Raw genomic sequence first — 24048 nt, 5'->3', positions numbered from 1 at the left:
AATTAATAATAAATTCAAGCCCGATCTGTTTCCTAATTGTCATTCTAGGTGGAGGCAAGTTTTTAGAAATGGGGCAAAGTCATTGGAGTGATTTCATTCACACTGTGGATAGCTAGAATTCCAAGAGACCCAGCCTCTTTCCCTCCCTCCTCCCGTCAAGTCATTCCCTGCTGAAGTAAGCCACGGCAGGATATGTTGTGTTGTCTGTTTTGATACAATTTTTAGATATCTTCTTTCTAAGTTCATTAAAGCTTTTCTTTTCTCCCCTGCAAGTGTACGTTGTTAGCCTTGGGGTTCTGGCCAAATTCCAATTTAAGCAATTAATTACATTTCAATGCTCAGCCCTCCCTGCAGTTTCAGAAAGAAGATGCATTCTTTGTGTTCCTCAGCAAGTAACTGCTGATGGTGAAGCAGCTGTTGCTGCCTCCCCAGAGGAGAATAGTTGCAGAAGTGGTGAGAAAGCTTCCTGCCTCTTCGAGGGAGCTGCTTGCAAAGTGATCTGGGACAAAAGGCATCCCTGTGAACGTGAGGCATTTTTACTACAGTGGCCTCCAAGCCATCCATCATTCCTCTTTTGAACCACTGGCTTAGCCCAGAACAAAATGGGAAGTGATTGTGTTTTCTTGAAGAGCTGTTCCTGAATGTGATGGCTTCCTTTGAAGCCCTGTCAAAGGGATGTTTTTATTTTGTTTTTGTTTTTCTGAAATCCCTTCAGTTCGCAGCCACCTCCTGCAAGACCTCACACCACAGCCTGACATCGTGCTCAGTACCTAAGTGGCTGCCTTCACAGCTAACAAAAGACAAAGAGCATGCAGATACAGTGTGTTCTAATGGAATAACTTAAAGAAATGAAAGGTGTTTTCTTTTTAACTTCAAATAGCAAAAGCAATTAATATTCGTTGGAAAGCACAGGTGATAACACAACACCCAAATTCACTTGTAGAGGTTCTCTGTGACATGATCTAACAAGTCAGAGATGCAGTAAGTGTAGTTGTATCCTGCTAGTTATTTTGGAAAGGTATAGGAATAACCCTTTCTAGATGCATACTCTATGTTTTACTTGGCCCAGACAACAGTGCCTGATGGAATGATAATTGGATGTTGATGAAAAACATCAATCATCGTTGCATTGTGACTCGAGTTATATTTGTTTAATGTTAAACTTTAAGTTGTGAAATCAACCATTTGAGCTGGGGAAGGCCGATTGCGTTTCTAAAACTTCATTCTTTTTACTTATTAGGCAAGAGTGACTCATTCCTTATATCAATAGGGCTTATTGAAAATTCTGGGTTACTCACAAAGGTTTGAAGCATTTGTCAGGTAAAGAAAAATCCTTTTTCAGGTTGTTGTCTTTAAACTCTCCTTCCCAAAGCTCATGGTTTTTGGTGAAGCCCTGTTGCTAACATTCTTGTCCAGGCAAGCTGCATTTACTTTTACATTTTTCAAAACAGATCACCTATATATTGCTCTGGGACCCACTACCTTTTATTCATTTCTTGGCAGCAAACGCCAGTCTCACAAATATAGGTCTCTCCATGCAAACAGCTGGTGACACTCAGTCTCCTCCCATGTTTACCCATCATGAAGGGAAACAGTATCTCTTCCTCACCATTTCATTCTCTTTCCCCTTCTGGCTCATTCCCTCACAGGAAGCACAAACAAATCCTCTTATTCCTGTTTTCACCAATCACAATTCAGTTCATATTTCATCCCATAGATCATTCTCACATATGAGCATCCTTCCTGATTGCCTACCCTAACCTTCCTCCGTGTTCATCATCCGGGGAAATCCTTGTCCCTGTCATTCTCACCCATGCATCCCAGGGGCATTATCTCAGCCTTAAATTATAAATCTGTTCTTAAATATCTCCCTCACTAGACTGTTGACAAGAGGACAGTTTCCCCATCTTCATTGGCACACTGTTTTTGTTTGTTTCTTTGTTTTGTTTTTCCTACTTCCAGTGCCCAGCATAATGCCTGGAAAAAGACATTTGTTAGATAAACAAAAAATCATGAGAAAAACTCCATGTAATTTCAATTTTCATTACTAAACATACTTTCTTTTAAAGTACCAAGATATTTAGATCAAGATATTTAGATTTTATGTGGGAACATAAATTTAATCCCTCATTTTGAAAATGTCCATGTTTATTGATTAAGAATGTGACAACAATATATTTTCTTCTGATTTATGTTTTTCATTGAGCAGGCATATGTAGTGTGGCTATCTAGTTCTTTTCTTGTGAGCTACTTGGAATGTAACCACTGTCTCTAATATCACTTTGATGTCGAAAGGAAACTTATTGAATCAGGCATCATGCTAAGTGCTTTTGCATATTTAAATCTATTCCGTCCTCACAATAGTTATGTAGGATTGATACTTTTAATTATCATTTTACAGAAAAAGAAATTAAGGATCAGAGAGGTTAAGCGGCTTGCCAGGGTCACATAGCTAGTTCATAAAATTATCAGGAAGATCTGTATAACTCTAAAGCCCATGCTTCCTTTATTGTTTGAACTGACTTATAAATAAATATTTTGAGACCAAGAAAGGAAGACTTCCTAATTAGGTTCTGTTTTGGATTAGTGAAATCAACCTTCTGACGAAACCAACAATACAAGCTAGACAGATTGGTTAATAATTGAACTAAAACTTTTGTTCACCAAATTGACCATCCCTTTGCGCTGACAAAATCAAATATAATTTTGGCATAGACGTAGCTACAGGCTGTGTTTAACCATATACGTCAAACCGCTACAAGCTTACTCATCAATTAAAACCAAAAATTCAAACTTGATGATGTGGAAGGTCAAAGGCTGGGGCCAAGACTGGTGGGCGGGTGTCAGAGGGACTCTCTAGGATCCACAGACACTGGAGCATTGCCCCTGTTAAATATTACCCAATGATGGCCCTGAGTATTAGGGGCTAGGAAATTTGTCGAAAAATATAGAACTCTTATGAAGACAATCTAGTCACTCCAGCTGAATTGCATCATTTCTGGAGAAGGGCAGAATGTCTGACAGACCAGCAACCAGACAGTGGCTCTCACCTCATGGTATGTTCAAAGTGCTGCCTGTCAGTTTTCACATGGACAGCAAAATATCTTTCTGTTTCTGCATGCAGTCTAAATTCTAGTACTTTAAAAGCAAAAAGTGAAAACACAGGTGAAATCGGCAGGAAAAACGACATTTTTTGGCTGGGACTGCATGATACATAATGTTAAATAATCAAATTGATTGGATTTTTCAATTTGTAGTCCGTTATTTTGGCTTCGTGCGCTCACGGTTCTAGGCAGAATGGATTTGATTAGAGAAAACAGCTTACAAAGATTCATCTCTTATTTGGGCCTCATGTACCCAGGAACATTTTTGAATGGCCAAGCTAAGACTTTATTTACATACTTATATAATTTTCTTTCATCTTGGGATTTCAAAGAGCTTTATAATGTTGCTTTTTGAGTTGATTAAGCCTCACAACTTCACTAAACACTGTAGTGCAATATTACAGATGAACCAGGGGAAGAAGCTGGATTTCAGTTTCTTGTATGGATTTTCTTTGTGCTTGAAACTAGCTAATAAAGACAGAGCGATGCTACATATAAAGGTTTCTTTTTTAAATGAAATTTTCATTCTGGAATAATTTTTGATTTACAGAACAGTTGCAAAGGTGGTCCTGAATTTCCCTATCCTTTACTCAGTTTCTCCAGATGTTGACACCTTATAGAACTGTGCCACACTTGTCAAAACTAAGAAACTAACATTGGTATAATACTACCAACTAACTTATAGACTTTTTTTGGATTTCACAAACTTTTCCATTAATGTCCTTTTTGTGTCCCAGGGTTGAATCTGGGACACCACACTGCATTTACTTGTCATGTATTAGTCTCCCCTGATCTGTGGCAATTTCTCAGACTTGCCCTGTTTTCATGACCTTGCCAGTTTTGAAGAATTCTAGTCAGGTATTCTGAAAAGTGTCCCTCAACGTTTTTCTCGTGGTCGGGCTGGGCTTATGGGTTTTTGTGAAAAATACCACAGACATGAAATGTCCTTCTCATCATATTATCACATTATGTCAGGGAACACGTGATATCAATGTGACTTATCACAGGTGAGGTTAACCTTGATCATTTGGTTAAGATGTGTTTCCCACACTTCCCTACTGTAAAGTTACTATTTTTCCCCTTTCCCTACTGTATTCTTTGTAAGAGAGTCACTAAATTCAAAATCCAGCCACTCTCAAATGGGAGGGAAGTTTAAATAGTAGAGGGAGAGTATCTACATGTTATTTGGAATTCTTGCATAAGAAGGATCTGTCCCTTCTTCCCCTTTTATTTATTTACTCTATCATTATTTATAACAGTATGGGCTCATATTTATTTTATGCTTTGGGTTATAATACAATATCACATTATTTTATTGCTCAAATTGTTTTATATTTGACTATTGGGAGCTCTTTCAGATTGGCTCTTATATAAAGGCTTGTTCCTAAATTATTCTTTAGGAAAGAATATTCTTCAGTATATTTTTATTCAGCCATATATTCCACCAATATTTTGGAGATTTTTACAATATCAAATGTATTATGACAAGAAAATATTAACCCATATTTATTGAAGTACCATTTGCCAGGTGCTTGTAGACATTATCCATTTAATCTTTAAATAAGTCCTAGGAGATATTGTTACTCTCCTTTAAGCGATGAGATAGCTCTAGTTTAGAAAATTTAACTTAGGTTCCTCAAATTAGTAAGTAGCAGAGAATTGCAGAAGTGTTATATCCTTTGTAGATGATAACTGGCATGTGTAATGGGAGGCAGTATTTTTCCAAAACTTTAAGGATATGATAATTACCAGCAAATACAGTGGGAAAGCATATCTTGGCATCAGACAAATCTAGATCTTTTCAGTTGCCAAGAATTTCCAATCTGCCATCCAACACGCATGCACACACACGCACGCACACACACGCGCACGCACATGCACACACACGCGCGCGCGCACACACGCACACACACACACGGACATTTCCTGGTATACTTACCTAGCATCCAGTTACATCAGCTACAAAAAAAAAAATAGATTACACATATCCGTTTCGTTTACAGTTTAGTAAATCTGTGGTAAACTTTAGTAGGGATTTTTGTCTCCTTCCCCTAGTTTTGTTTGGTACTCCTATTTTCTAATGTTTTAGCAGCTAGTTTTCAAATTCAGTTTACTAGAGGGCACTGTGATTTGTCAGCATCCCCTTCTCTATTTCTAAGAATGGTCTGTGTCCATACTAGGCATTGAACACTGATGCATAACTCATGGGTTTCTCGAGGGGAATTAGATAATATTCAATTTGCCATCTCTGTTAACACACCACCCCTACCACACACATACACACACACACACACACACACACGCACAATTGTAATTGGAGCCACTTTCTGATAATAGCAGATGGCAGAGTTATGGAGGGAAGGTCAAACTCTAGAAATAAGAATTGGTTGTCAAAGGTTTTATGCACAAATGAGGGATGCTACATTAATGTTTCCTTTGTCCTGGAATATGTAAATGAGAAAACTGGTTTACATTAAAGCAAGAGGAATTTCAGTTGGCAGTACATAAAGAAGAATCTCTTACAAAACAGGGAAACTGAATGTAAAGCCCTCATAGTAGAAAATAAACTAGTCTTCATGAGTTGCCATCCAGAACATCATTTTTTAAGGATTGCCAAACTCAAATAGATATGTGTGGCCACCTACTAATATGTCAGACCCTTTCTGGGAATTTTGGAAATAAGATGAAAAATGACTTTGCTCTTAAGGAGATATGAAAATTGTTACTGGAACAGAATACAGAAAATCGACACATACAGAAAATCGATACATATATGTACAAAATTTTAACCTGATTCTGAATATATAATATATATCTCAATCAGCATGAGCCCATGGTTAGTAGTCAGTAATCATAAATAAAGTAACTAAAGTAAGACAAACACGTCTAATGTCTTAATTTCAAAGCACCCTAGGTATTTAAGTGCCTATTGACATAACACTTTTGAAAACTGGCCACTGATTCAGAGGACTGGGATTGAGTGGGTGTTGGGTTTCTGTGTGGCATGGGGACCAAAGGACAGAGAACTGATACCCAGCTACCAATTCTCTACTTTCCATCGGTAAGAGAAATATACACTGACACACTTCTGGCACACTGAATGTCACTATTGACAGAAAGTGTGCCATTAGCAATAGGCTTGTACATTAAAAAAAAACACATTTTTTAAAGACTCATGGCACTTCTCTGTATGTTTCTGGGTTTGTATGGGATTCTTGTCACTAGTAAAGATGTCCAGTTACCTGCAAATGGGGAATTCAGTAAGTTGGCTTCTTGAAGACCTTTTACATTCTCTGATTTTAGAATTTAAAATTCATTTTCATTCCATTTCTATCCTGTTTTTAAATTGTGCAACACATTATGATTGGGAATTTAAGATAAAAGTTTAGAAAATGGCTTTTCATTAGTGATTTACAATGAAGAGTAGTGATTTACAATAAAGAGGCGAGGTAGACAGGTATGTAATAAAATACAATATCATGTAGAAGGAAAGTGTGATTTGGAGAGCAAATACACATCCTATTTGGTAGAAATGTGGTAGAGAAAGACACTAGAGGATGCTCTTCCAAAAAGAAGTATTTGGGATTGCATTGTGGAGACCAAATTTCTCTGCTGCCAGAGTTGTCAACCTCATGTTTAGTTCCCGGGTAGAACCCATAAGTAGTTCAATCGTTCGCTGATTATGTGGGATAGAACATTTCTTCAGAAGAGAAAACTGGTTGAATTATCTGATTTTGCTTAATCCTGTAATCTCCTGGATTTCTTCCAGAAACAGAATTAGATGGCATATTTGCAGACATGCTTATTCTTGCTGCCTTGTTTCCTATTTACCTTTTCCAAGCTGAAAGTATATTCAATTAAGCTATGTTACACCATTGAATCATTGGCAGTTAGGTCTTGGATGGTGCGTAGTTTGTTTTAACAACCAGTTTTTGAGGCCAGGGCATTATACCAGGCCAGCACAGACATGCTTCTCATTAGCCCATCTATTTTAAAGGGGAACACACTGTATGCTGAGCTAACTGGATTGCTACTCACTGAAGTTTGTAGCAAAATCATCTGAAAATGGCCTCAAGGGATCTCACTTCAGATTTTATTAAAGTTCATCAACTATATATTTTGCAGATACATAAAAATAGATTAGCAATCATAAAAGAATGACTCATGTTTATTACCTTGAAGAGTAATTGCATAAGACTAAAAAAAAATGGAACATTGCTTAAGCTTAATGAAGTTGAAGAGAACTACTTCCTCTGTCAAGCACAGCAAAAATAGTTTTTTTGGAGAGAATGCCACATTATATCTATCAGCTGAGCTGTTATCATATAAAATTTCATTGATGATTTTAAGATCATGAGAGTCAATATGAATCCAGAAAAAAATGATCATGTTACATAACTTTTGTCCTGTGTGGCTAAAACCACTTGCTGTATGTTAATTGTCTCACGGAAAATGCCCAAGTATTTATGGACAACAAAGTCCAATCCGTAGGAAAACAAAACAGCGCAAACCTCTTCATGTCTGTGTGTAGTTATTATATGTAGAATTGTGTCCTCTCCCCAAATTCATATGTTGATGTCTTCGCCCCCAGTACCTCAGAATATGACTGTATTTGGAGATAGGGTCTTTACAGAGATAATTAAAATGAAGGCCTTAGGGTGGGCCCAAAGGAACATGACTGACCCTAATCGAGTAAGAAGTGGGAATTTGGACATAGATACATACTGAGGGAGACTATACGAAGACATAAGAGAAAAGCTGGCCACCTGAAAGCCAAGGAGAGAATCCTGGCACACGTCTTTCCCCTCAAAGCCCTAGAAGAAACCAACCTGGCTGGCTTCTTAACCTCAGATCCAGCCTCCACAACGGTGAGTGATAGATTTCTGTTGTTGGAGCCCCCCAGTTTGTGCCACTTTGTTACAGCAGACCTAGTGAATGAGTAAAATAGGAATACCTGGAAATTAAGTCCATTCACCAATCACGTGCTCCCTGTCTTTCGAAAGCATGTTCCGGCGCTGTTCACTGCTAATGTTTGCAGGGCCAGAGGAAGGAGAACATATGGAGGCCTATATATCACTTAAGAAAGATAAAACACTGATTAATTGATCAAATCATTCCCTTTTAGCATGAATAAAATAGATTGTTGCATGATAAAGTATTGTTTCCCGGTAATTTAAATATTTAACAATTATAAATCCAGCAAACTGTCAAATGCAAGTGTTTTATCCTTTTGCATTGACACAGCTTTCTAATGATAACAATTAAAAAATATGTTTCAGCTATGGTTTTAATATAATTGGAAGGAACTAAAATGTCAGACAAATGAATTTAATTATTGTGCAGATATGGATGCTCTGTTGATGAACTGGCAAAGTTTGGGGTAATAAAATAAAAGCATATGAAATTTGTAAGTTATACATTTATTGAATCAATTTTATTTTTATCTTCATTTCAGCATAACCGCTAATTATTTAACTGTAATCAAGACTTTTTTCTGATTTATGTTCTATTATAATTTTAACTTGCACAGAATTTGAATATATCTTCATTGCAATAGAAATGAAATAAAGTAATTATTTTAAAAGTGTATACAATTTGAGTACATTATCATCAGAAATTTAAATAGAATGCAAAAAATTAAAATTATTTTCATAGTTTTCTTCTAAAATATGCAATATTATCTAACAAAATTAAAATGTAGGCTTCGAGTTAAAACTAGTAAAAATAAAAAATCAGATCTTAATTATTTACATAAGAGTATTATTTTAAATATTTAGCTAATTAAATATTAAAAAATAAAACTATTCACAGTTCTCATGTTCAGTGTTCATGTACTGAACAAAGTAAAGAGAATCATACTTGATGCGTGTCAGATTTTGACATCTATAGATACATAATAGATATATATACCAGTTTGAGTAATATTAATAGTTTAATACTGCAAAATGTTCCTCGGCTGCCAAGTGAACCTTTGGTGAATACTGTACTAGTTCACACACATTTTGGGTCCCAAGTTGGATCCACGAATTAAAGCATGAAAAGAGAAACAAGTAAATGGACACTCAGCACTACCTGGGAAACAATACTTAAGCAACAGTGTGTTTCATTCATGCTATTTGGGAGGAAATATTTGGCAAATGAATGAGTCTCTTTCTTACTTGTTTGCAACACTTGTACTCTTGCTGTACTCAGAACCACTGCTGTCAACCCACATACTTATGGCATTCCTCTATAGATGCCTTTCCTAAGGGTGTACAACAGTACGTGAGGAGAAGTGGTTCCCGGGGGGCTTGATTTCTGTTAGTTGCAGAGTGGGTGTATAGGCTTACGGGTTGGGCTCCGATAGTGCTAACTGCCAGACCTCAAGTTACAGAGGTGCTCACGTATTCTGTAATAAACATATTTTTGCACGTGTGTCTGGATGCGTGGCCATATTTTTGTTTGTTATATGTGAGGCTTTCTGGAGAGTGAGGACTAGCGTTGGGATCCCTCCAGAATTCACGTCCACCTAGAATGTCATTATGTGACATTTTTTGGAAGTAGGGTATTTGCAAATGTAATTAGAAATCATTCTGAATTTAGGATAGACCTTAAATCTACTTTATAAGGACAGTGGAGGACATAGACACACATACTCAGGGAAGAAGTCCATGTGAAGACAGAGAGATTGGAGTTATGTTGCCAAAAGTCAAGGGATGCCTAGGACTATTACAAGCTGGAAGAAGCAAGAAAGGATTCTTCTCTAGAGCCATCGGAAGGAACATGGCCCTGCTGACACCTTGATTTTAGACTTCCAGCATCCAGAATGTGAGGGAATAAATTACTGTTGTTTTCAGCTACCTAGTTGTGGTATTGTGCTACAGAAGTCCTAGGAAATTAATATAGAGTGATACTGGTTACAATGACTCTCCTCTGGACATTGACTCCTGTCTTTCTATAATCAGTAAGAATAACCCAAAAAATCTTTTCTCTTCATGTACTCTAGTAATTTTTATATCAGCCTGATGGAATCTCATTATAGATCATTTGACTTAATTAAATTTGACTTTTCAAAAAAGAAAGAAAGAAGGGGAAAATGGTAATTTCAACAATGTTGACGAGTGGTATATGTTCACCACTCACTATGTATGTATCTCATTCGGAGTGAACTTCAAAATTGAAATATGAATCTTTGGCTTTCTCTCAGTCTACTTTCTTTATGTTGCTTACAGTGGCAGCTCCTTTTTTCTTTCCTTTCTTTTCTTTTTTCTCTTCTCTTCTCTTCTCTTCTCTTCTCTTCTCTTCTCTTCTTTCTCTTCTCTTCTCTTCTCTCTCTCTCTCTCTTTTTTTTATAAGAGATTTTATTTATTTATTTGACACAGAGAGAGAGAGTGTGTGCAAGCAGGGGCAGAGGGAGAGGGAGAAGCAGATTCCCTGCTGAGCAGGGAGCCTGATGCGGGACTCAATCCCAGGACCCTGGGATCATGACCTGAGCTGAAGGCAGACGCTTAATAGACCCTGATCAAATGGAACCTACTATTCTTTTTTTTTTAACCTTTTATATATATTTTTTTACAATATTTACAAATTATACTTTCTTTAGAACTATTTAGTATCACAAGACCTGTTCTAATTAATAATAGCAATAAAAAAAGAAAATCATGTGATTTTTTTTTTGGTGTGTAACATCATATTAGTTTCAGGTGTATAACATAATACTGCGCCCTATGTATACACTACAAAGTGGTCACCGTAAGAAGTCTAGTTACCGTTCTTCATCATACAATGACCCCTTTACCTATTTCACCCATCTCTAACCTCTGGTAATCACTAATCTCACCAAACTGTTCTCTGTGAGTTTTCTTTTTTATTTCTCTTCTTTACTTTGTTGTTGTTGTTTTTAGATTCCACATATAAGTGAGATCATATGGGGTTTCTAGTCTCTGTCTGACTTACTTCACTTAGCGTTATACTTTCAAGATCATCATGTGGTCACAAATGGGAAGATTTTCTTCTTTGAAATGGCCGAGTAGTATTTCTGTGTGTGTGTGTACATATATACACCACATCTTCTTTATCCATTAATCCATTGATGGACTCTTAGGTTGTTTCTATATCTTGGCTACTGTAAATAATGCTATAATGAATATAGAGGTGCATATAACTTTTCAAATTAAAGCTTTAATTTTCTTCAGAAAAATATCCAAAAGTGGAATAGTTGGATCACATGATAATTCTATTTTAAATTTTTTGAGGAACCTCCATATTGTTTTTTTTTTAGTGGTTGCATCAATTTGCATTCCCAGCAACAGTGCATGAGGGTTCCCTTCCCCTTTCTCCATACCTTTTCCAACAATTATTTCTTGTCTTTTTGATAGTAGCCATTCTAATCAGTGTAAGGTGGTATCTCATTGTGGTTTTGTTTTGTATTCCTGATAATGATGTTGAACATCTTTTTCTGTGCTTGTTGGCCATGCATGTGTTTCATTTGGAAAATTATCTATGTAGATCCTCTCTCCATTTATTAATTGGGTTGTTTGGATTTTTTGCTATTGAGTTGAGTCTTTTATATATCTTGGGTATTAACCACTTATTGGATATATGATTTACAAATATTTTCTCCCACTCAGTAGGTTGCCTTTTGACTCTGCTAATGATTTTCTTTGCCATGCAGAGACTTTTCAGTTTATAGTATTTCTATTTGTTTAATTTTGCTTTTGTTGCCTTTGATTTTGGAGTCAGATTAAAAAATTCAGCACCAAGACCAATGACAATGAGCTTACTGCCTGTGTTTTCTTGTAGGAGTTTTATAGTTTCAGATCTCACATTCAAGTCTTCAATCCATTTGGAGTTAATTTTTATGTATTGTGTAAGACAGTGGTGCAGTTTCCTTCTTTTATCTATGTCCAGTTTTTTCTGTTGTTATTATTTTGTTTTTACTCAAGAGATTGTCCTTTCCTGATTGTATATTCTTGGCTCCTTTGTCATAAGTTAATTCAGCATGTATGTGTGTTTGTTTCTGGTCTCCCTATTCTATTCCACTGAGCTATGTGTCTGTTTTTATGCTGATACCATACTGTTTGCATTACTATATCTTTGTAATATAGTTCAAAATCAGGGTGTGTGATACTTCCAGCTTTGTTCTTCTTTCTCAAGATTGCTTTAGCTCTCTTCAGGGTTTTTTTGTTTGTTTGGTTAGTTTTGGGTTTTTTTTTTGTTTGTTTGTTTTTGTTTTTTGGTTCCATACAAATTTTGGAATTATTTGTTCTAGTTCTGTGAAAAATGTCATTGAAATTTTAATAGAGATTGTATTGACTCTGTAGATTGCTTTGGGTAGTAAGAACATTTCAACAATATTAATTTGTCCAATCTATGAGCATGGAATATCTTTCCATTTATTTGTGTCTTCTTCAGTTTCTTTCATCAATATCTTAGAGCTTTCAGTGTGCAGGTCTTTCTCATCCTTGGCTAAATTTATTCTTAGGTATTTTATTCTTTTTGATGCAGTTGTAAATGGGATTTTTTTCTTAATTTCTCTTTCTGATAGTTTGTTGTTATTGTGTAGGAATGCAACAGATTTTTGTATATTGACTTAATATCCTGCAACTCTATTGTTATTAGTTCTAACATTTTTTTCTGGCATCTTTAGGGTTTTTATATATAGTATTGTGTCATCTGTAAATACTGACAGTTTTACTTCCTTCCTATTTGGATGACTTTATTATTCTTCTTGCCTATTTGCTATGGCTAGGATATCCAATCATATTTTGAATAAAAGTGAATCCTTGACTTGTTCCTGATTTTTAAGGAAAAACTCCATTCTTTTTTTTACCATCAAGTCTGATGTTAGCTGTGGGTTTGTCATATATGGCCTTTATTATATTGAAGTACCTTCCCTCTACCACCACTTTGTTGAGAGTTTTTATCATAAATAGATGGTGATTTTTGTCAAATGCTTTTTCTGCATCTATTAAGATGATCTATCGAGATGAATTTTATCCCTCATTTTGTTAATGTGGTATATCATTTGATTGATTTGGAGATGTAGAATCATCTTTGCATTTCTGGAATAAATCCCGCTTGATCAGTGTGTATGATCCTTTTAATATACAGTTAAATTTGGTTTACTAATATTTTGTTGAGAACTTTTGCATCTGTATTCGTAAGGGATATTGTCTTGTAATTTTCCTTTTTTTGTTGCCTTTGTCTTGTTTTGGTATCAGGGTAGTGCTGCCCTCATAAAATAAGTTTGGAAGCCTTCCTTCTTTTTCAACTTTTTTGGAAGAGTTTGAGAAGGATATGTATTAAATCTTTGAATGTTTGGTATAATTCACCAGTGAATTAGTCCTGGACTTCCATTTGTTGTTAGTTTTTTGATCACTCATTCAATCCCCTTGCTAGTGATCTATTTATATTTTCTATTTCTCCCTAATTCAGTCTTGGAAGAGTGCATGTTTCTAGGAATGTGTTCATTTCTACTAGGTTGTCAATTTGGGGTGTAAAATTTTTCAAGAAGTCTTATGATCCTTTGTATTTCTGTGGTATCCATTGTAGTTTCTCCTTTTTCATCTTTGATTTTGTTTAAGCTATTTCTCTCTCTCTCAGTTTTTTAGTGAGTCTATCTAAAGGTTTGTCCATTTTGTTTATCTTTTAAAAGAACCAGGTCTTAGTTTCATCTTCTCAATTTTTTTTAAGTTTCTATTTCATTTGTTTCTGCTCTGATCTTTTTTCTTTAAAGAACTACTTCTTTAAAAAAAAGATTTTATTTATTTATTTGAGAGAGAGAGGATGAGGGCGGTGGGGGGAGGGGCAGAGGGAGAGGAAGAGGCAAGTTCACTGCTTAGCAAGGAGCCTGACATGGGTCTCAATTCTAGGACCCTGGGACCATGACCTGAGCTGAAGGCAGACCCTTAACTGACTGAGCCACCCAGGTGCCCCTCTGCTCTGATCTTTATTATTTCCCTCTTTCTACTAACTTTGGGCTATGTTTGTTCTTGTTTCTCTAGTGCTTTTAGGTCTAGAGTTAGACTGTTTATTTGAGATTTTCCTTATTTCTTGAGGTAGGCTTGTATCACTATGCACTTCCCTCTTACAACTGCTTTTGCTGCATCCCATTGATTTTGGAATATTGTACTTAATTTTAACCTGTCTCAAAGCATTTTTTGATTTTCCCCTTTCTTGGCCTATTTGTTGTTTACTAGCGTGTTGTGGAATCTACAAATATTTGTGATTTTTACAGTTTTCTTCTTATACTTGATTTCTTGTTTCATACCAATGTGGTTAGATACGATCATGTGATCTTGATATGATTTCAGTCTTCTTAAATTTATTGAGGCTTGTTTTGTGGTCTAGTAGGTGACCTATCCTGGAGAATGTTCCATGTATACTTGAAAGGAATGTATATTCTGTTTTGGGATGCAATGTTCTATATATATACTTCTGTTTGGGTATTTTCTTAGCTCTTTATTGAAGTTCTCATTGTATCCATCCATTCTTCTCCCAAGTTCAGTGAGCATCTTCATGACCATTACTTTGAACTCTTTATCAGGTAAATTACTTAACTTTTTTTGATTAAGGTATGTTTCTGGGGTCTTATGTTCTTCTATTTGAAACATATTTCTCTGTTTCCTCATTTTCTTTGTCTCCCTGTGTTTCTTTCTATATATTCAGCAAAATAACCGCCTATCCCAGTGTTGAAGGAATGGCCTTGTGTTGGTGAGGAATCTTATCGTACAACTTTGCCCTAGCTCTTGGTTGTCTCTCAAACCTTTGTGATTGTCTAAGCAGTCTCATTTATTCTTAATAGGTCCTAGTTGAGGTCGTTCCAAGCTCTGTGAGTGTTCCAAAGGGAGGAATTTCAGTCAGCACCTAGATTCAGGCTTATTAGAAGCCAGACCCTCAAGCAACAGCCTTTAAAGTATGCAAATATAAACAGTCCTGTGGGACCACCGTGGCAACTCATGCTGGCCTCCAGACCAGGCAGTTTAGAGGTGTCTCCTTGGCAACATTTGCAAATACTGGGGCTCCAGATAGATGTATATGGTACTTTCTGGGAGGTACCAGTAAACTGTAACAAGGCCAATAGAGAATGCAGAGATAGCATGCCCCAGCCTACATTCCCTGAAAGCTCTTCCATAGCCTCTAGATGTGTGGTTAACATGAAGCCTGCCCCTCAGGCTGAAACTCCAAGAGAAGTAAATAGGCCTTTCCCACAGGAAGTCTGGAGTTGTGTTTCAGTCTGCTATCTGCTGTCTGTGCCATGCCCTGGAGGTGGTAGCCTGCCAAGAAATGTCTCTCTGATCGTTTCAGTCCGAGGGGCCCAGAAAGGCAGGCTCTCCTGGCCACTAGGGCCAGATGCTTAAGGGACATCCCCTGTGTGGACCATGGGCACCAGTTTGACAGGTCTTGACAGGGTTGTGGGGGTCTGGGGCAAGGGCAGTTTTGCTCTTTGTGGTGGGGCTACAGGAGAGCTTGGAGCAAGGATAAGCCCACCAGCTGCAGTGGGGCCACAGGAGTGTGCAGAGCAGGGCAAGCCTGTCTGTCTGTCACAGGACTGTGGGAAATCCTAAGGGCTGGGCAAACTTGCCTGCCTCAGTGGGGCTGCTGGTGGTGGTGGGAGAGGGCACGGCAGACCAACTGGCTCAGTAGCAAGAAGGAGTGAGAGTATAAAATGGTACCTGTTAGCACCTTTATCCCTGGAGAAAGTCCTGACACACCCCTGTGTCTCCAGTAAATGCTTTAAGATTAATTAATCTCCTTCAGGTATGGTCTGTGTGACTATTTCAAACTGCTGCTTTTGTGCTGGGTTCCCAGGGTAAGTCTGCATGCGAGCCCTTTAAGAGCAGACCTTCTGTTCCCCACACCTTTCTGGTTCTCCTGGACATAAGCCAGTTTTTGAAACCAGACACCTTAGGGGCTGCTCTCTGTCAGGCAGGTCCCAAGGATTGGGGTTCCTGATGTGGGGCACAAGCCCCTCACTTCTTGGGGATGCATTTTTTTATTTATGAGATTCCTTCTGATTGTGGTCCGCTGCTCTGTGGGTGGGGTTTGGGGTGAGACCACACCTCTGCATCTCTTACGTCTTGATGTGGTCCTTTTCCCATTGTTGTGGAGAAGCTGTTCAGCTGGTTTTCTGGTCTTTTTCCTCTGGTGTGGGAGAAGGTGAGTTCAGGATCTTTCTACACTGCCGTCTTTGGAACTTACTATTCTTTACCCTACGTCCCAGAAACGTGTGTGTGTAGAATATGTTTGTATAATAGGTATTACTGTAGTTAAGACTTTTTTTGGAATGAGCAGTACCCATCAACAGCAGGTGTATTTTGACATGATCTTCTACCTGAAGTGATTTCAGTTGGTGCTGGTGATTGCTACTTCTACTTTCAGACAGTTTTGTTACATTTAATATTCTGGGAACACGGAGGATAATCTCAAATCAAAGTTACTCACTCCCCATTACTAGTACTTCTCTCTTCTGAATGCGTAAGCTGGAAATACCTCTGGAAAACATAACTGGAGTGGAGGCACCGGTGCCGACTGTGAGGCTCCACGCTCGTTCTCTTTAAAGCGGTAGATGTGAATTCATCTGTTGATTCGCAACGGAGAGCTTAATTATGTGCTCTCTCAGTGGCAAAGTAGAGTATATTTGTACTGAGACCAATTAATATTGTAAAGCCTAGTCTACTTGGTTTTTGTTTTTCATTAAAAGTCACCACCACTTGCTAATCATCCCTCCCATCTTGGCCAGGACAGGATGAATTTTACAGGCTGTGTTCAGAGTACAGACAGTCTCATGGTGCACTGGAGACAACCACAGTGTTTAGAAGGCTTACAGCAAATTATTTTCCACTTAGTAGTCCTAATATTTAGGGTTCAGAAAACCAATTAATACAGTTTACTGGTAAAGAAAGGGAATTAGGCCGGATTAAGGTCAAATTCAGCTCAATTTTCTCTCCTCTACTGGTGCAGAAGCTAAAATAAATAATAAAAAAGAAGGAAAAATCTTAAACTGTCTTCTGACATACCTGTAATCCATCCACATATTATATAAATTTTATGTTGTTCTGAGGTCTTAATTCTAATAAAGATCTGGTAAATATTTGAGATGTTTAATATGCTATTATTTTTATTCAGAACTCTAGTCAGGATCTGTTAATATTTTTAGTGTTTTGTTTTGTTTTCTCTTTTTACTTAGGTAAGCCTTATTGGTCTTGGAATCTTTCTGAGAACTACCTCTTTTAAAGGACTTTAATGATGCCTAACCTCAATCTTCTTTATATTACTAAGACCATATTTCACAGAAAGTAGGAATTACTAAGAATAAGGAAAATAAAAGCCGATCATTTTACTTTTATTGTTTTTAAAATCAAGTGACTGAAAAATAGGCATACCTTTTCACAACACAATTTGAGAGCTGTGACTAGGACCTACTATGTACATGTGTACCTAAAATTCTAGCAGGTTCATTCTTGCATTCTGCTGCCTCTGAAAACACGCATGCAAGAGGCAGAAGCAAAGTAGAGAGCAGAGAGTAGGGCTAAGAGGACAGCCTTGTGACTGGTCAGGCCAGTGTAGTCTCCAACAGCTTACGTACTCTTTCTCATTTATAACATAATATGACTTAGCATTTATATAGCATCGACTATGTAATAAAACATTGCAAATTTCTAGCTCATTTCTCTTAAATGATTTACTCATTTCATGAACCCAGAACAACAACAACAACAACAACAACAACAACAACAACAACAAAATACACTGCAGGGTAACAGGTGCTTAAAAGCACCTTGAGGGGAATACATCTATCAAAATGTCATTGGTATGTTGTATACATGTTATTTTTTTTAAAGTATTTTTCCTTCCTGGTCCTGAGGTAGAGTTAGCACCTGTAACCCACAGTAATGCTTTTTAAGGATGCTTCCACTTTCTAGGCAGTTTTTATCAAAACATTGAAGTTTTGTGGCTGTGACCTCCTTTAGATATTTCATATATACCACACTTTTCAGCTAATGTGAACATAAAGAAACAGAGTTACAGAAACTCATTTTCTCCACTACCTCTTCCACATCTAAACATCCACTTTAAAATAATATTTGTATATCCTGGAGTATACCCTCCCCTTATTCCTGCACTCACAACTTTGTGTCTCCCTAGTATCAGGTTGGAATACCACATCCTACATGTTTTCTCAATGCATCGTAATTATAGAAAGATACATGCTATATAACTTTATGCAGGTTTTCCTTGTTATAAAAATCCAATGTGCTAACAACCCTTAAAATTTCTCATTTCCTTCACCAAATATAATGGTTTTATGATTTACACAGGGTGCTGCAGCGTAAAGGAAGTAAAACCATTCTGAATGGATTATAAAACAGTTCTCTATGGTAACTAAGGATCCATATGATTCTATCCTTCCCCATAGTAAGATTTCTTTTCTGGTGTGTGAACACTTAGGAAAAAAGATGCTTTGGTATAAATATGGTCTTTGGCTTTAGTTTAACAGCTGACATGAACTACAAAGATTTTTTTTCAAAAAGTATAAATATGGTCTTTGGCTTTAGTTTAACAGCTGACATGAACTACAAAGATTTTTTTTCAAAAAGTAAATGTGATAAAGGGGAATAATGGAGCCAAAAATTGTTGAAAGCTGGTGATAGGGCCATAGTTATGGGGTAGATGGGTCTATCTTACTGTGTGTGTTTTTCATTTATTTTTTTAAATTTTAATTCCAGTATATTTAACATACAGTGTTATATTAGTTTCAGATGTACAATATAGTGATTCAACAATTCCATTCATGACCTGGTGCTCATCAAAAGAAAGTGCATTCCTTCATCCCCATTACCTTTTTCACCCATCCTCTCTGGTAACCATCAATTTGTTCTCTATGGTTGAGGGTTTGTTTCTTGGTTTCTCTCTCTCTCTCTCTTTTCTTTTCCTTTGTTGATTTGTTTTCTTAAATTCCCCATTTGAGTGAAATCATATGGCATTTGTCTTTCTCTGGTTGACTTATTTTGCTTTGCATTATACCCTCTAGCTCTATCTATGTTGTTGCAAATGGCAAGATTTCATTCTTCTTCATGGCTGAATAATTTTCCATTATATATATAATATAAATATCTATATCTATATATATCTCTCACCTCTTCTTTATCCACTCATCTATTGATGGACACTTGAGCTACTTCCATAATTTGGCTATTGTAAATAATACTGCAATAAACATAGGGGTGAATGCATCCCCCTGAGTTAGTGGTTTTGTATTTTTTGTGTAAAAACCCAGAAGTGCAATTACTGGATTGTAGGGTAGTTCTATTTTTAACTTTTTGAGGAAACTCCATACTGTTTTCCACAGTGGCTGCACCAGTTTGTATTCCCACTAACAGTGCACAAGGGTTCCTTTTTCTCCCTGTCCTTGCCACCACTTGTTGTTTCTTGTGTTTTTGATTTTAGCCATTCTGACTGGTGTGAGGAGATACCTCATTGTGGTTTTGATTGCATTTCCCTGATGATGAGTGATGTTCAGCATCTTTTCATGTGTCTGTTAGCCATCCGGATGTCTTCTTTGGCGAAATATCTATTCATGTCTTCTGCCCATTTTTTAACTGGATTATTTGGTTTTGGGGTGTTGACTTGTATAGGTTGGTAATGTATTTTGGATACTAACCCTTTATCTGATATGTCATTTGCAAATATCTGCTCCCATTCCATAGATTGCTTTTTAGTTTTGTTTATTGTTTCTTTCACTGTGCAGAAGCTTTTTATTTTGATGTAGTCCCAATTGTTTATTTTTGCTTTTATTTCCCTTGCCTAAGAAGACACATCTAGAAAAATGGCTGATGTCAGAGACATTACTTCCTGTGCTCTCTTCTAGGATTTTTATGGTTTCAGGTCTCACATTTTGATCTTTAACCCAATTCAAGTTTATTTTTCTGTATGGTGCAAAAGAGTGGTCCAGTTTCATTCTTTTGTATGTAACTGACCAGTTTTCCTAACACCATTTGTTGAAGACACTGTCTTTTTCCCAGTGGATATTCTTTCCTGCTTTGTCAAAGATTAATTGACCATATATTTATGGGTTTATTTCTGGGTGTTCTGTTCCATTAATTTATGTGTGTATTTCTGTGCCAGTGCTATATACTGTTTTGATTACTTCAGCTTTGTAATATAACTTGAAGTCTGGAATTGTGACGCCTCCCAGTTTGCTTTTCTTTTTCAAGATTGTTTTGGCTATTTGGGGTCTTTTGTAGTTCCATACAAATTTTAGGATTGTTTGTTCTAGTTCTGTGAAGAATGCTATGGTATTTTGATAGGTATTGCATTAAATCTGTAGATGGCTTTGGATAATATGGACATTTTAACAGTATTTATTCTTCCAATCCATGAGCACGGAATGTCTTCCATTTCTTTGTGTCATCTTCAATTTCTTTCGTCAGTTTTTTGTAGTTTTCAGAGTACAGGTGTTTCACCTCATCGGTTAGGTTTATTTCTGAGTATCTTATTTTGGGTGCAATTATAAATGGAATTGTTTTCTTAATTTCTCTTTCTGCTGCTTCATTGTTAGTGTATAGAAATGCAGCAGATTTCTCTACATTGATTTTGTATCCTGCAACTTTACTGAATTCATTTATCAGTTCTAATAGTTTTTGGTGGAGTCTTCCTCCTGTGTGTTTCTATTTCTTTTTTCAAAGTATGTACAGTTACTTATTCTATTTTTTTACTAGTTAGGAAATATCATTGAGCAAGTATTTGGCAAAGGTGAGTGCATGTCCTTCCCAGAATAGTTTGGCTCTAAAAGATGTTCTCATTAGATTTCCAGTACACTGGGCCATAGAGTAAGCTGCTGAAAAAGAGGAAGTGGTTGATAGTCTTAAGAAATAGTCAACAAAAATAATAATAAAAAAAGAAATAGTCAATAATTATATCAATCAATTTTGTTTTTCAATTGCTGGTGTCAAAAAGCCCAACTCGAAGTAGCATGAGCAGGTAAGGGTGGTTTATTGGTTCTTGTAACTGAAATGCAGTTAGCATAGTCATGGAACTGGCCTTAAGGTTGATGGAGACCATCATTTGAGACTCTTCTGTGTGGGTTGGACTTATTTTTTTTTTAAAGATTTTATTTATTTATTTATGTGACAGAGAGCCAGAGAGAGAGGGAACACAGCAGGGGAGTGGGAGAGGAAGAAGCAGGCTCCCAGCGGAGGAGCCCCATGTGGGACTCGATCCTAGAATGCCAGGATCACGCCCTGAGCCGAAGGCAGACGCTTAACGACTGTGCCGCCCAGGCGCCCCCTGGACTTATTTTTTTTACTAATGCAGATGGATTTTCTCCATGTGTGGTACAAACTTCAAATTACATTCTTCCAGCTCCATAATCTGAGAAGAAAGTAGTTCTTTCCCTCCCAGTTCTAGTTAGTAAATTCTCTGGTGCTGAAAATTTCTGGAGCTGGTTGCTCACACCTCCTATCTTCCTGAGTTCTAACTGAAAGAGGATAGACCAAATAATAGACTATTAGCCCAAATAATAGAGTGATTATAGAATAAGCTTACACCTTCGTCAGCTCTCTTATAACCATCTGTACTTCTAAAGGATGCTTCTACAGTCCACATATCTACCCAACTTCACAGAACATTGGAAGCCCACCTCAGACGTTCCTTGGCTGGCAGAAATGAGAGAAAGGGGAAGATATTTTGGGTGGGCTTGTCTGTAGAAAGTAGATATTATGGACCCTAACTTTGTATGGCAGAAAGGAGAAGAAAAGAGACGATTTTGTTTCTTAGAGTTCCAATAAAACAGGCAACGTGATGAAGTATAGGAACTTATTACTTATTTTGAAGAGTAGTCATCCCACCACATAGCCAGTGAATGTCAAGCTCTGACCAATTCTGTTAGCCATTCTTCCCATGGTTTGGAGGCCTGGTAACAGTGCTCCTCTAACACTGCCTTCTCATGAGGAGTAGATGTTCTGTATCCTTCGGAAATCTGAGATGGGGGGAAAATATTTCTCTTCACTCTATAAAGAAGAACCCTGATTGGTTCAGGTGAGGTCACATCCCTTACCAACTTATTGAGACCAGGAGAATCAGATACTATGACTGATGCAGTCTGGGACAGTGTCTATACTAGTGGCTGAAAGGGTGCCATAGGAATTTTATCACAAAGAGATGGATATGGGTTTTATTATTCAAACATGACCACCAATAATCATTTTGAGCCATATAACCCCAAAGTAAGGATAAAAGGGTAGGTTGGAGTGTTAATTTGGAAACTTTCATAGAGGAGTCAAGGTATCAGATACCAAAGTGAGTAAGAGACAGACCATACACAAAATTGTCAATGAAAAACATTTAGAAGTGTGCCACAATTTTTGATCCTCTTAGATTCTTTATGAATATAAAAGTCTAGTGAAAGTGGAAAGAAGAGGAGGATTTGCAATATTTCTTTGGGGAGAGAAGTTATCCTGTAAATCTTCATCTTTCATCCCAAGGTGGGTCCATGGTATGCAACCACTGAAATTGTGGGGATGTTTTTGCTGCCAGCTTTCTGGTGAGCTCTGCTGATGTAAGGACAGGTTGAGAAAGAAAGTTGCTGCTATTTGGGGAATTAATGGTGGTCCTCCAAAATGGCTGGTCAAAGGTACATGAAGTCCAGGAACAGATGTAAGTAGAAATTTGGGCCTGAAATTGTTTCTGCCATGGGATAAAAGGCCACAAAATTGAGTTCGTGTAGGCTGAGCATTGGAAAACCAAAGGTATAGGGAGAATTGGCGATGTCTTGCTGAAGACCTACCCCCATTATCATAGGAGTTGAAGCCAGACTGGGTGGTAGTCTGCAGTCCTGTTTACCCATATCCAGTGCCTTTCCTTGCAGGAGGATTATAAATTCCTGCCGTGATGAACTCAGTGTGGCCAATAGCAGGTGATTATAGTGTTGTGTGTCTCTTATGGGCAGGTGTTGTAAGAGTCAGTGCTTGCTCCTGTGCTCTTTCTCTGGTGCCTTGATCTTAAAAGAATGTGTTGTGATGTGGAACCTTCCTTAACCGACTCTCTGAATGACTACAGTAAACAGAGCTTCTTTGCCCACTTACTCCTGATGTACGTGGTAAGTGAGCAGAAAATAAACTTTGTTGTCTTGAGCCAGTGATTTGGGGGGCTGGTTATTTGTTAGCACCACATAAACAATTCTATCCTAACGGAAGACAGGGACCTCCAAAGGTCTCTCAGAATGACTCCTGAACCTCAGCCTTAAATATCTGCCAATCCCAGAGAGGGAGGCCAGGTACCAGCCAAGTAAGAATTCTTTTCTCTGATTCCTTCACTGCTTCCTTTCTCCCCATCCTGGAAATCTTAACTGGCAAGAGAGAGGTGATGGACATCTAATGATGTTAATATTTTGGATTATTATCTGGGACTAGATAATATAATGACTGAATTGAGATTGTATTGGTGACTTAATGTGATCATAGACTATTTATTGCCTGCAAGGGACCAGAAAAGATAGGATACTGCCAGAGTGTTGATCCAGTGGCGAGACAAAAACTTTTCTCTACCCACCCCACAGCCCCTAATTAAAAAACTAAACTAAGCAAATCAAAACAAAATAAAACAACCCAAAGCTTTCCTCCATAGAACAGAAATATAGGAGAGTGGGAAACCATACAAAAATGAGAATTTTAAACACATCTTCTACATTATGCTTGTTTAACATATCAGCTACATAAATAAATCAAGAGTTGATAAACAAATGAGCAAAAGGGGGAAAAAAAGAGAGAGAGAGGCAAACCAACAAACAGACTCTTAATTATAGAGAACCAACTGATGGTTACCAGAGGGGAGGGGGTTGGTGGGATGGATTAAATAGGTGATGGGAGTTAAGGAGTGCACTTGTGATGAGCACAGGGTGATGTATGAAAGTGTTGAATCACTATGTTGTACACCTGAAACTAATAGAACACGTATGTTAACT

The 24048-nt window shown here is 37.3% G+C and overlaps 1 protein-coding gene across 13 annotated transcripts in view; it reads left to right on the top strand.

The window, feature by feature from the left end:
- The window catches only part of SLC16A7 (solute carrier family 16 member 7), a 724207-nt gene that overhangs the window by 112186 nt on the left and 587973 nt on the right, over positions 1-24048 (top strand). The window contains exon 1 of one of the 13 annotated variants that reach the window (XM_048217849.2): positions 2912-3056. The exons of 11 other annotated variants lie outside the window; for them this stretch is intronic. The gene's annotated coding sequence lies outside the window, so the exon portion shown is untranslated. Of the gene's footprint in view, positions 1-2911; positions 3057-24048 lie in introns of those variants that run through there. One more of the 13 variants, XM_057316182.1, reaches the window with a different exon arrangement.

This window comes from Ursus arctos, unplaced genomic scaffold, assembly GCF_023065955.2.
Source record: "Ursus arctos isolate Adak ecotype North America unplaced genomic scaffold, UrsArc2.0 scaffold_21, whole genome shotgun sequence".
NCBI classification, from domain to species: domain Eukaryota; kingdom Metazoa; phylum Chordata; class Mammalia; order Carnivora; family Ursidae; genus Ursus; species Ursus arctos.
The sequence above is the reverse complement of the archived record's forward strand: the minus strand, read 5'-3'. Positions and strand labels throughout refer to the sequence as shown.